Below are 14,006 nucleotides of genomic sequence, written 5' to 3' on the forward strand. Positions count from 1 at the left end.
CCCAGTGGTCCCATAGCAATGGGTTTAATCACAAACCCAGCAACATTCTTCCTATTACCACTGTTAACTCGGTTAAGAAAAGTCTTGAGTGAAAAATAAATGGGAAAGGTCCCTCTAAGTCGTGTATGTAGAAAGGACGAGGGAAAGACTTCTCTAGGGGTATACGTGTCTTTACGGGAAGCAGCTAGAGGATTGATCTTAAGCATATGAGCCTGGGGTCATTTTTTTTTTCTTTCTTTCTTTTTTCTTTTCTTTTTAATTTTTTTTCTTAGTGTTGCAGGCAGCAGACTCTTCCTGTTCCCTGCCCGGCGTCCCAGGTCACTGCCCATCTATGAATTCACTAGACCAGAGTCACTCGAAGTGGGGTCCCCAGACACTTGCCTCAGAATCACAAATGCAGAATCCTGGGCCCAATGCCAGATCCTTGAACAGAAATCCCTGGGGAAGTCAGGGATTTAACAGGTTACCTAAGTGCTTCTTATGCCACTAAGTTTGAGAACTTCTGCAGGAGCCTAGGAGCTGGAAAGGAGACCCTTTTTTTTTTTTCCCTCCCCAGTACTGGGCAGACCTGTCAACCTTTGTTGAATGTTGGAGAAATGACTGAATCCAAAGCATGAGGCAAAAGAATTTCTCCCCATCTGAGGACCCTTGGGTCGGTTCTCCTCAGGCCTCATATTCAGTGGGTAAGCACTGGTAAGGCTGTAAACTTGTTAGAATATTAAAATTCTTCCATAGGGTTAGTATATAGCCACTGCTCTGACCTCTTGGCTACCCCACTGGCCCAGCTGCCCAGGCCTCTTCCTTGGACTGCCCCATGATCCAGCAACTAAAGGGTTAACCTCTGGTCTAACAGGGGTCTCATCTATTCTCGTTGGTCAGTGTAGGTACAAGCCAGCTCTTCATAGGTCCAATGAATGTGGTACCTTATGGGCAGGCTTGTGCCCTGCCTGTGCCCCTGCCCTGTGGAGGTAGGTAGGGTGGGGGTGGGGAGGACCCTGGATGGGTGGTACCCCAGCTAGTTTACCTTGACTCTAGTGTAAGGGTCTCTGTGTCCACATATCCCCCAGGCCATAATAGGTGGAATCCCAGTGGGTGAGGTGGCATTCTTGGAGTGGGGTGGTGCTGGCACCCCAGCAGGCAAATGCCCCAGGTTATGGCTGCCACCAGCTGAGGTACCCCTAGAGATGCTTCTGCATGGCTGCTTCTGGAAACTGCAGCCTCCGTGGGACTTTGGCTGTGACAGATCCTGAAAGAGATGGGGTGAGCACGAGGCATGCAAAAATTCAAGTCCACAAATACGAGGGCTCTGTTGGCATGGTTTGACAGGCGAGAGCCTGCTTGGCACAGATGATGCGTGCAGGGACTAGTGTGGGGCTGGGAGAAGTATAGGGAAACAGGTTGTCTTTTCATCTATTTGGTCAAGTTTGCTAAAATCACTGAATATCCTCCCGTCATGGCATTAGCCACATTATTTTCATTGATAAAAATGAGGGCAGGTACTTACGTAGTATTTGTCCTGTGCCAAGCACAATTCTTAACTCCTCTGAATTAGTATAATTCTCACCACCAGTCCCATTACAAAGATGAGGAAACTAAGACCGAGAGGTTATTTAAAACTGAAGTAGCAGAGCCATGATTTGAACTCTGCCATCCTGACATTGGAGTCCACACTTATAAACACCACCTCTCTCCTTCAGTTTACATTAAAAAAAAATTGTGTGTGTGTGTGTGGGACTTAGTTGGTAACAGAGATCTGGAATATATAGAAAACTGTAATACAATGGCTTAGAAACATTGTGAATGAAATTGCTGTCAGTTCTGCAGAAGCTGACAGATGAGTCAGCACCATGAACGATATTGCTGATGTGGAGAGATTATCTGCTCATTGAGACTCCAAGTAACCTAATGATTATCAAGTTATTGAGGAGATCACTGGAAAAGTTCCATGTGTGTTCCTTTGTCAACCATGGCTCGGACAGGGGCATTGTTTACCTGGTGACAGCATGTCAAACAAATGATCAGCAACAGTTTTTAAAGACCAACAACTGATTTGGATAGTATTAGAAACTGGTGAACTACTTGCATTAAAACTCATATATATGTGCTTCTGTTTAGAGAATACTGGGAATTAAATGTTTTAAATTTATATGGTGATTAATTACTTACAGGTTTTTAAATATTTTGATTATCACCTCAGCTTTGCTTATTCAATTCTCCATTCTATTCCTTTGGTCCACACCTATTAGCTGGGAAAAAAGATAAGCTCTCAGACTTAGCACTACTACATCAAGCTGCATTCCTTTTCTGCCTCAGGTTTGCTCCTGGTCTGGCTCACACTTTTTCTTTGAGGGAGAAGGAGGTAGATTCCTGCTTTACTGGAAAAGGATGTCCTGATAATTGAGTGGGAATGTGGGCAAGGAGGCTGTTGCTTCCTTCCGTCAACCCAAGTTAATTGAGCTGTCATATTTAACGTTTTATTGGTTAAGATTCAAGTTAGGACTGGAGCCCTTCTTCTGCAATTCCTTCAGGGCCACATGTGGAAGACAGCAAATAGCAAACTCAGTGATGAGTTCTGAATAAGGCTGTGAGAAATGGAACAGTCGGCAGTCCCTGTGGTATGAAGAAACACTAAAGGGAAGAGAGTTGTTTAAACACTTAGGAAGGAAACACAAAGCTCTTCCATTTAGTATGTCAAAACCAGCTCAGAAGTATGTGACAATCCAGGCAAAGTATTACAATTTCTAGCCAGTCCAGTCATGATTCTCTGGCAAACTGCACAGTCATGGTTGTGATGCATTGGGATGAGAGGTGCTATATAAATGTCAGATGTTACATAAATGTCAGGAATGATTATTGTTTGTTAATGGGAGCTAAACTGTTCCTAAGCAAAGCCCCGACATCCTTAGCAAAGGTTCTAACCCATGAGAAGGGAAAGCTCAGCCCTGGTTCTAGAGAAGAGCCCAGTTGGGATTTGAGGTTTGAAAACAGGGGTTGGGGTGGTGCCAGTGCCACCACTTGATCAAGTGGCTTCAGGCCAGCCTCTTAACCTGGGGTTTGCCTTAGCTCACCTGTAAAATGGGGATAATTATAACACCTGCCGTATTTCTCCTCCTTGTGCTGGGCTGTTGTGAGAATCAAGGGAGTTAGTTCCACGTGGGTGCGAGTGCTTTGTAAAGTGTGAGCTGCCGCGAGGATGACAGTGGTCGTCTGGGATATGCTGGAATTTAGCCTATGCCTTCCCTTTGAGTCCGACTCACAGAGAGAACATCTGAATGGAAGTTAAGCTGAGGGTGGTGATGGTGACTTGGCTGATGATGAAAGCGCCAGACTCCTTCTCTCACGGAATTGTCGGGAAGATACTGCAGACCAGGGGCCCGGATCCTGCATTCTGGCTCTGGCTCTGCCACTTGCCAGCCTGTCAGCTTGGGCGAGTTACAGACGAGGCTCTGGAAGTGATCGCCAAGGGCCCTTCCGGCTCTGACGCTGAGTCTAAATCAGTCTCATCACTTGGCTCTAGCTGTGATTCACCTTCCTCCCCACCCCCCAGGAGCAACTTTCCTTCCAGCTTCTCAGACGCGAGAAGCCGGGGTCTTGGAAAGGGTGGGGGCAGTGTATTCCAAGTGAGTGTGCACAATAAAGAAGTTATTCCTTTGGAAGTGAGGTAGAGAGGGGAGGGTGCGGGGCGGGCGGTGAAAAGGGGTGTCGAATGAGTGCTCTGAGAAGCCAGGATGCAGGGAACGCTGTAATGAGGTCAGGACTGTCGCAGGCAAAAAGGAGCTGGACATCTGCTGGTGGGGGAAGGGGGAGCGTCCTGCATTTCTGTTTGGAGAAAGTCTCTTCCGGCATTCTTCAGCACCCCCTCCCCACCTCTCCCCATCCCCACACCTTTCAAACGCTACCAGGCCCTCGTCACGGGAGAGCCCGTGTCCCTGCCTCTCCTCCGTGGTCCTGTCTGAAACCATGAGGATTGTTTCCAAGCTGACTCACACCACTAATGTCAGGGAGCCGTGTCACACGGCGCTGGGCTCTGCAAGCTGTTGCTTGCGCGGTCGCCACTGCCGCCGCCGCTCCCCCGCGGGTGCACCAGGGTCCGCTCTTGGGGCGGGGGCGGGGCGGGGCCGGGCCGGGGCCCGCCCCCTCGGCGCGCCGGCCCCGCCCCTCCCTCCCTCCCCCACGGACCGCAATGATTTAGAAGTTCAGGAATCCCACGTGACGTCACCGGGGGGGTGATGTAATGCACTCTAAATAGAATGTATTGTAATCTTTGCTCAGTCCAACGTGGTCCCTTCACCCGGGCTCCGCTCTTGCCTTCTCCACACTTGTTTGGTAAGTTCCTAAAAATACGGCTCGGCCACATCTGGGGCTTTTGCATTTAGACACTTTTGTTGCACTTGCCGCGGGAGCCATCTCGGGAGCGTACTTGTTTGCAGGGGTTGGTTCTCGGCAGCAGCCGCGAGGTTACTTGGTCCAGTGGGCAGGTCGCAGGGCAAGGAGTAGGGAAGATGCGATGCATTTTTTTTGGAGGGTGATCTGTGTTTGTAAACACTTTGGCGGACCAGAGGGAAGTCCGGCCTCAAATGCTGGTGGACTGTGGAATCGGCTGTGTCCTGAGGCTATCCCAGAGACCCCACGCCGTGTCCGTCCCGGAGCGCGTCTTGGTGGCCGCCGCGCCGTGCGACTGGAGGGATGCTAACGTGGAACGAGCGCCGTGTCCGCCCCGGCGTGCGTGCGTGTGTGGGAGCGCGCGTGCGTTTCCCTGACACGGGGAACAGTTATGAATCGGGGGTGTGTGTTTGCCTCCAGAGACCTGGCAAGGTGCGGAACCCTCCAGAAGTGCGGTCAAGCGGCGGCAGCGGCGGCGGCAGCGGAGACGGCGAGCCAGGAACCTCCCCCCGCGTCCCCAACTTCCCGGTGATGCGGCGGAACCCCCGGAGAAAGTTTGCAAACTTCCAGCGGGCGCGGCGAGGACGCCGGGTCACCTAGGGGGCGGACGGGCGGGCGGGCGCACGGGGGGCTAGCTCCCTCCCGGGTGCCGAGCCTGCTGCTGCCACCTCTTACGCAGAGCTGCCCACCGCAGGTGGTGGGCGCGCGCGCCGGGGGAGGGGACATCGCCCTTGGAGGGCACTTGGCTTTCACTCCAGGCGCGGAAGGCTCGAGCGCGGCGAGGCTCTCCTTGCCTTCGCTCCTCCAGCCGCCTCTTGCCTCTGTCCGGTTCTCGCTGGCATCATTACCTCTTCCCCGCCGCTGCCCCAAATGACAGCTCCCGCTTTTGCCGTGGCGGCGCGGTGGCAGTTCTCAGGACCCGGCGGCAGAGTCTTCCTCTCCAGCAGATTCTCCACGGAATCGCTTAAAACTTTTCAAGACGTTCTTAGAGGGGCAAGACGCACAAAGGAACCAAGGAGATGTTTTCTTCCGGCGGCTGCATCCCGCTTTTCCTTTGCCATAGATTTATTTCGAGGAGGTAGTGGGGAGGTATCTTGGTAGATAAAGCCTCTGATCGAGTCCACCCCAACTTTCCCTGAACGAGTGCAGCCTCCGCTTGAGGCTTGTTCAAGGCCAGGAACTGAAGTGGGCTGCTTGTATATTTCGTTGTCAGAGTCCGCTGAGTGTTTGATTTTTATTTTTCCCTCCCTCTCTGACATGTGTCAAGGAATAAAGGCTGAATACAGGTCCATTACGTCATTCTGCAGGCCAGTAAGTGTTTGATTAACAGCTTCAGATACTCAAGGGTTGGGGGCTTAGAAGTGCTGACAAAGCAACAATGCTTTCCGCCCCCAGCCCCCAACGTACTAGTACAATCGCCGGTTCCCTGGGCATCTTTATTGCCCTCTCCTCCCGGACCCCTCCTTCTCCACCCCTTCTCCCGCCCACACTGTTATCACTCTGGCCCTGCCTCCGCCTTTTACTGCTTTCCCTGGGGAGATCACAGTCCCCGGAGTGAGGGTAAGAGCTTCTGGTGGCTGAGGGGAGCGCGGTGCCTGCTCAGCGCACACACAATCTGCCCTTTTCTATTATTTAAGAAAGGCACCAGCGAGCTCGCTTCTCCAGGGCAAAAATGCTCAACTCTGATAGAAAAGGCATCTCAGGAAATGTTTAGAGACATTATGATAATACTGTGTCCCTGTGGTGACTTAGGAAAACAACACACTTGCTGCAAGCAAAGTACTTAATTTTACATAGCGCCTTCCTCAGACCGGTTATCCGAAGAGGGATGACTGAGGATGCTGACTAAACCAAATTTAGCCAAAGGCTCAAGACTAAACGTTTCATTTCCAAAGTGAGGGAATGTGAGTCGTCGAACCCAAAGTACCATACAAAAAATTGGTGCGTGTGTTACTTATTTTCTCTTAACCTTAAGTTTCTGTATTTAAAGAGGAAGTTAAATGCCTAAGTCATTGAATTGAGTCAGAATCCACGTATCTGGCAGTTGAAATACAAATACTGTGTGTGACATGTTTAAGGGATAAAAGTAAAAAGAACTCGGGGATGGGGGCGCTGCAGTGCGCAGCAGAAATCAAACAAGAGATTTCCTAACAGGCTTTTAGATGGGGGGTGGTGGGTGCAGAAGATCTGAGTGCTCTCTGATTTGGAGTTGGTGAAAGCTAAATAAAGGAAAATTTATATTCTGAGTATGTGGGAATTTCTTGAAGAGCACATGTTTTGCTATAATCAGATCTACTTTCTTCAGCGTGAAAGCCGTGCTGTAGAGTAGGCATTTGTGAAACTCCTGTCTGGGGTCTAATTGACATCCTTCCCCAAGTTTGTGGCAGTATTTATTATTTATTCACATCTAGAGATGAAATAGTATAACCTCCGCACAATACATGTGCATCTAAAATGTTAAACTTCTTGTTTGTGATGCATACATAGACCTAAAGGGGAAAGTGGCCCGGGTCACCAGCACTGGAGAGTGTGATTAATGATCAGTGATTTAGTGATCAGTGATTAGTGGTTTTATTCAAACTGTTACCTCTGACCAGAAGCACACATCAGAGGATTAACAGGCTCTTTAGATAAATGCTCATTAGTGGAAGGGGAAAAGCAAAGATAATAGGCATGCACCCAGGGACAACTTTCGAAGAAAATCATTCCCCGTCTTCAGAATAATAAGCTCTGTTAACAGAAAGCCCTTTTAATTTAAAACTTGCTTTTATCTTGTAAATCAAAGTTAGATGTAAAAGTTTGTAGTGCCATTATAACCTAAATTTTCCCATATCCACTAGATGTGGATTATCTCAGTAGCGATATTTTTTTTATTTAAATAAACAATTGGACCTTTAGAGCAGCTGAACTCTGACAAGTCCTTAAGTCCCAGGGTTTGAAGGTGTCCCCCCTTCTAGAATGGAGAGTGCAGCTTGCTAACTAGATGGCGCAGTGTTATTTGGTGTTCTGTGCTGTGTCGTGCAGGAGTCTAAAGGAGCAAGTAGCTGCTTGCGAGGTGTTCTTCAACACTTACAACAAAGTTGATTCTGTGTAAGGTTGGAGGCTAGACAGTTCTACAAGTTTTTAGTCACATTTTCCATGTCAGTTAAATCTGGGGAGTTCAAGGCTACTGGAAAAATTAGTCTCATTACTAAAAGAAACTTAGAGCCAGGAAGGAGAGGAGGTACGGGGGTCCAGGAGGTACCTCTGGGCTGCAGAAGTGATTGTAAAATACCAGACCTGTTCTTTTTTTTTTTTTTTTTTTTACTAAGAGCTAGTTTCGCAGTCTTGAGGTCTGAACTACTGAGGCAATACTCAAAGCTTTATTTTCTTCCTAATCTTGCTGGGGAAAAAGAAGTTACTAGAAAGAAAGGAAGAAAAAATTTGATTTGGTGTCTGCAGGAAGCAACACGTTGCTGATTTTATTCTACAGATAATGGTAAGGTGATGTTTATTACACTTATTAAGCAGAAAGGGAACTTTGTAGTTGGTTCCAGGAGAATGATCTTGTCGTTTCATAGGTGAGATTCACAAATGGAATTCTTACTTTACACTGACTTTTAATGTTGCTTTTGTAGTTTCCTGGGACTTGATAGCATTTTGTTGGAAGGTTTTGTGTGTGCTTGTGTGTGTGTGTGTGTGTGTGTGTGTGTGTGAATAAGACCATTATTTCCAGGGTAAAATAATGTTCATGAGCATGGGAACTGCAGTGGGGAAGCTACAAAGCATGTGAAATAATGTGCCAGGTAAGAATTCTCTTTTCCACAAGCTTTCCTGAGATTTTTATTTTTCAGCTTTACTCAGACTAAACTTGTTTACTCAGTTGATATCTTCCAGCCAACTGGTTTTGAATGTAAATTGCTGATATCCATAAATTGCTTGTCAGTCAGAAGTCAGTTGTGACCTTATATAGTTTATATATGAGCAGAGAGCTAATTAGAACGTTCCCACAAAAAAGTGGAAACAGTGCCTTTATTTTTATATCTTTGTGATGTGGCAGCTTTTGTTTGAATAAGGCGATAAGTGAATAGTAGCTTGTTAGATTTTCCCTGTATAGCTTTTCAATTACAGTAAGTTGAAGATTTTTGTTACGATTATTTGTCGTTATTATTTCCCACACCTGTGGATTCAAAACCAATCAGTTGTAGACTTTCCGTGGCTGTTCATACTAATGTCAGGTTCCTGCTCTCTTGATTTCTTACTATAATCTGCTGTTTAGCAATGATGCACCACCATCCTATAGTGTTTCCTTAGCATTTCTTTGCTTCTGATTAAGCTGAAAATTATTTTGTGGGGGGGTGTGATGTTCGCTGGATCACCAAGATGTGAATTTTGTGTCACATTTTGTAGTTGGTTTTCTTCTGGTTATGTTGTTAGATTAAGATTGAGGATTTGAGTGGACTTATTATTTTAGTCATCTTTTTTTCTTCTTCTTCTTCACTTCAAAGCAGTGCTGTTGGCTACAAAATTAATGTGATCATGGCTGGTGTTTCCCATCTATATGCTTCTTTTGCTTCTTCCAAATTGGATTTCTACAGCAATTTAAGATCTTTTTTTAGAGGCAGCTTTCTTGGATGAAGATGGAACAATGATCTCAGTCAATTCATTGTCTTGTCCAGTTTGACTACCAGCTGTATTATGGGAATCAACCAATACCTTTATAAATTAGTGTTTAAAAATTTAAATCTAGGACTATTTCTCTGAATCCTGTTTAAGAAAATTATACAGTTGAGATAAGGTAATAAACTGGGGGGTGGGGGACCGGCTCCAAATATTTAAATGTGAGAAAGAAGCACTTTTAGACATGCTAAACAGACTTAAAGAACCTTTTTGTGTTGCTATTTGTAAAGTAAATAAGCTATCTGCTTTATGGCATTGCTTTAAATAGAAACTCTGGCACTTTAAAAATGACATCATGTTTAATGTTTTCACTAAAGAGTTCTTACATTTTGTAATTAGGGAAAAAATGGGCAATTAGTGTTTTTTGAGGATCCATTAGTATTCCATTGTTGGGAATCACAAATCATGGATTTAATGTAAGAAAAGAGAAGAGAGAGAGAAGGCTTTTACAATTTTCCAGGTAATACTGGTAGTACGGTTGCAGAAACAAAAGTAAAATTTTTTCAAGCTCTTACTGAGACTCTGGTACCTTCAAAATAAAACATTAAAAGTTGAGGGTAAATTCCTGAATGTATAAGATGTTACAGTGACATTTCCATATTTCTTTCCTCCAAGCTCACTCTGTTGCCCATTTATCTTTTCCGAGAAATAGATCAGAATCAACTTAACACTTTAAAAGTACATATTTTAGCTGCTTCCTTCTACTTCCTCAAGGTTCATATTTGTAATCTGTACCCTAAGGTTAACAAGGATTGAAAATACTAGGTTGGCATTTGGCTTGAGCTAATCTTAGTAAGAGTTCCTCTTGGTTTAGGGGTTCTGATGTGAAGTAGGCTTGTGTGATAGCATTAAGCAGAGCTGGAACTGGGGGGAGTCTTCTTATTGATAGACCAACCTCGTCACTTTGCAGAGGAGAACCTCGGGCCTGGTGGTTCTCCTGGCTCATCTAAGGCCAAGAGCTGGAGAGTGCCAAACGGAGCCTGGAAGCTGGGTCCCTGCCTCCAGGTTGGGTGGTCTTTCCATGTGTCAGGCCGTAAATGCCCTCGTCCTGAAGGAAGCATAACCATGGCTTTGGATGCTTTGCTCTTTCCAAGCCTTTTGATCACTAACCTTTCAATGACAAATTTTTATCAGATCTTTTGAATGAATGCCCTGACCATATAAACTATAGTTTCTATTCTGCTTATTTTTATATATCTGCAATGTTAATTTTTCGAACATTGGCCTCCTTATTTGAAGGCCACTCTTCTTCCTTACCAATATGATTAGACATGCCCTGTAAAACTACACCATCCAGATTTCATTTGAGACTAAAAGCCAGGCAGAACAAAAAATGGTCTATAGGACTGTCTCAGAATAAGGCAGTAACTTCCTTTATTTCCTGTCTTTTCTTTTTCATCTCTGAGGAAGGGATCCAAAAAATTCTTAAAGTTAAAATAAATCATCTTCCTTTTTGTTGAATAGAGTTAACAAGTGCTGTTTTCACTCTGGCAGATGCGCTTTTGCCTGGGATCCGTCTGTAATATATTATCTTTCCAGGCTGGTGTATATGAGAGTGTTTAGAGGTGAATAAGGAGTGAGTTGAGTCTGGAAGTATGCTGTTCGAGGTTTGACTGGCAAAACTTGACTAATCATAACTAATAGAATTCATGCATGCAACATAGGGGGCTCCAGAGCACCAAGCATTTGATTTAAGATGATGTTTAGGTTTTGCTGTATTTAGGATGGAGCACAAGAATATCTCAGCAGAAATCTTGACTGCATCTACTGTATGTGTTGTTTGGCCTGACCCACAGTTTTCCTTTCCAGCTCTTTGCATGAACACTTTAATATCAGAATTTAGGTCTCTTTTATTCTTTGATTACACTGAGGAGCCCCTGTGTTGCATGATTTCTCAAATATAACACATTTCAGCCAGTTTTATGCAGTTCTCTCTGTGCTGGCTTCCCAAGGGGGGAAAACCACACGAAACAAAAAACATCTTTGTTTTTGTTTGAATTAGGTGATTATTAGAAGAAATACATTTTATCTCCGCTTGCCAGATCTGGTGGGACCATTTTACTTTGTCAAAACAAGATTTTCTTCTTTAAGTCAACTATAATGCTGTTTGGCTTCTGAATGACCAGGTCCTAATCCATGCACCAGAGGTAGAAGGCTTTGAGGATAAAGACCACTTCTAGCAGGGTACCTAGGTATGACGAGGTGTGCCATTATGAAGAGCTGATTTGCCTCACTGCAATGACAGCATTGTCCAGAAAAACATTGCCTTCTGGAAGGAAAGAAAGATTATAGGCTCAGACTTCTAAATTTTGAGCAGGGACTGATGCTGTGCTGAAGATGACCCTCAGAATTTTGAGGGTCTCCATGGTGATTTATTAAACTGCAGCAGGATAAAACATTCACAGGCTAGAACTTGACCATCTACATCTTAAAAACCTTAATAGTCCTCTTCACTTATTCTCTGCATTTTCCTTATGCTAATGTTCTTCTAGATTTATTTTTTAACATCCATTCTAGTTACTGTGCTTTCATGAGTAACCCTGCAATAACAAATCGCAAGTGTGTGCACAGCAGAGAGGGGATATTTTTCCATAAGCAAAATAGATTTCAATATCAAACCTTAGAAGAAACAATTAGCAAGACAAAAGAAAGAAAGGTTTGAAATCCGATTGGTGGCATGCCAGGCTCTGCCATTCCTAGCTCTGCAACAGTGTGGTTTAAGGCAACAGGAAAAGCCTGAGAGGCCAGAAGAGGGTATCCCCTGAGTGCTGCCTTGAACTCATTATGCTTCCCTGCCTCAGTTTCTTCATTTGTGATAAAGGAGTGTTGGTCTTGACCATCACTCTCCAACAGTGGGAATCACAAATGCAAGCCGCATATGTAATTTTAAATGTTCCAGTAGCCACATTAAAAATCGTTTAAAAAAATCAAACAGGTGATGTTAATTTTCATAATTTTATTTAACCCAGTATATCTGAAATATTATCATTTCAACATATAATCAATATAAAAATGTTGATGAGATACTTTGTGATTTGGAGCGGGGGTACTAAATCTTTGAAGTCTGGTGTGTGTTTATAATTACCCCACATTTCAATTCGGACTAGTCACATTTCAAGTGCTCAATAGCCACATGTACCAGTGACTATGGTGTCAGGCAATGTAAATCTGTAGGCTGTATCAATGGTTCTAATCCAGGCAGCCCAATAGAACCACCTGTGGAGTTTATAAAAAAAATACTAATACCTTCCCTGTCCTGTCCATTTTGACTTACTTGGTTTGGGGTGGGGGCCTGGGCCTCTATATTTTTTAAAAGCTCCAGAAATGCTTCTAAAGTTTAGCCAGGGTTGAGAATTGCAATTCTAACTGATCACTAAGGAATCTTCTACTCTAATATTCCATGATTCTATTTAAGGAAAGGGATTGCAGTAAAGCATTCAGAGTTCAAAGGGCAGCAAGCGGTTATTATTAGTGTGCTGCACTCCACAAAACATGTTTAAGAAAATGTAATTAATACAACTTAAAACATGCAGATTAAATATTTTAGAAGATAATTCTTTGTACCACAGATGAGCTCGGTTTTGTGTAAGTTTCAGATATGGATTGTTTGCTTCCTGAGAAATCTTAACTCAGGATTTGGTTTGCATGCAGACTCTTAGAAACCCTCCGTTTTGGAAAAGGTCAAGATCACCACATTTCAGTTATTTTGCTAGCTTACTTCTTTGCCCCAGATACTACTTGCCTTTAGCTGGTTTTGGAGGGATGCTTTTACTCTATTTGAGACATCTGGATCCCCTTGTGTTTCTTCCCTCTAAGCTTTTAAAAAGCTTCGTGTCAGACCAAACTTGCTCTCTGCTCATGTCAAGATGTTAGTTGTAACCCCCCAGACTTAAAGTGTTCCTTCTATTTGTCATCCTTTAAATACTAGAGAATCAATATTTCTCAGTACACACCAGAATGTTTTCCTTTAATAATTTTTTGAACAATATACCAGCTTGCGCATTCAGTAAATGATGCGAAGAACCCAAAAATAAAAAATAATAATTTCCAAACTCCTCACCCATCTTCTTTGGAAGTCAACAAACAGCATTGTTTGTGGAGGAGAGGAGAGACCTCAGGGACGGTCCCTTGTGACTTCATGCTGCCGAGAGCCTCTGCATTCCCACATTCGTGAGTCATTTCACCCTGAACCTCTCTCCTTATCCCCTGCATAGCAGTCTGGTTCCAAGTACATGTCTCTCTAACCATGTGCTTTTTAAACGTGACTTTAAACCTTCTTTTAGGTACAAAGCTACACGTTTCTCTACATTTTGTGGTGGTAATATTTGTGTTTTCTGTAATACCATTCATCGGGAGAATTTTAACCTCCATTCATTAACACACAGCTTTAATTCCCATTTTATAGATGGAGAAACTGAGAGACTGACACTGTGTTCATTAATTAGAAGGGTGGTCAGTGTGAGCTAAAAGCTCGTGTTTATTAGTGCCTAAATATAAGCACTGCTCTGGATGGCTTCCAGGTGGGGAGTTCCCAATTGTGTATATTATTGCATTTGTCTTTGAATTTATAAATAATGTTCTTTCTGATACTTTTCCATGCATTATTTTTACATCAATGATTTCTCTGCTAACTCTTACTTCCCAGCTTCAGGCTACATGTACAGACCTGGACTGATTAACAAGTACATATGGATATATCAACCTCTTAACATGGGATCTGTTTTAAAAGTTGCTGGAGACATCTGTTACAAACCTGTGTTTTTGGTGGTATCTAGGGAAACTTTCTTCAGGCTAGTTTGTGGTTGACTGTTAGAGGACTTTGTGGAGAGACTATGAGATTAAAGATGTAAACTGTTAAACTCTTTTGGGTATTGAAAGGAAAGGGTTTCAGGTATTCATTTATTGAGCAAAATAGACTTTAGCCCTAGCTCTTGAATTGTCTTTAATAAAACATTTTAACTCTT

At 44.0% G+C, this 14,006-nt stretch overlaps 1 protein-coding gene across 6 annotated transcripts in view; it reads left to right on the forward strand.

Moving 5' to 3' along the window:
• Positions 1 to 4,261: 4,261 nt before the first annotated feature.
• Positions 4,262 to 14,006, forward strand: part of CREB5 (cAMP responsive element binding protein 5) — a 404,455-nt gene continuing 394,710 nt past the window's right edge. For 3 of the 6 annotated variants that reach the window (XM_068549213.1, XM_068549215.1, XM_068549217.1), the window contains exons 1-2: positions 4,278 to 4,326; positions 4,804 to 6,324. The gene's annotated coding sequence lies outside the window, so the exon portion shown is untranslated. Of the gene's footprint in view, positions 4,327 to 4,803; positions 6,325 to 14,006 lie in introns of all 6 variants that reach the window. The other 3 variants (XM_068549214.1, XM_068549219.1, XM_068549216.1) reach the window with 2 other exon arrangements.

This window comes from Eschrichtius robustus, chromosome 8 (genome assembly GCF_028021215.1).
Source record: "Eschrichtius robustus isolate mEscRob2 chromosome 8, mEscRob2.pri, whole genome shotgun sequence".
Classification (NCBI taxonomy): Eukaryota; Metazoa; Chordata; class Mammalia; order Artiodactyla; family Eschrichtiidae; genus Eschrichtius; species Eschrichtius robustus.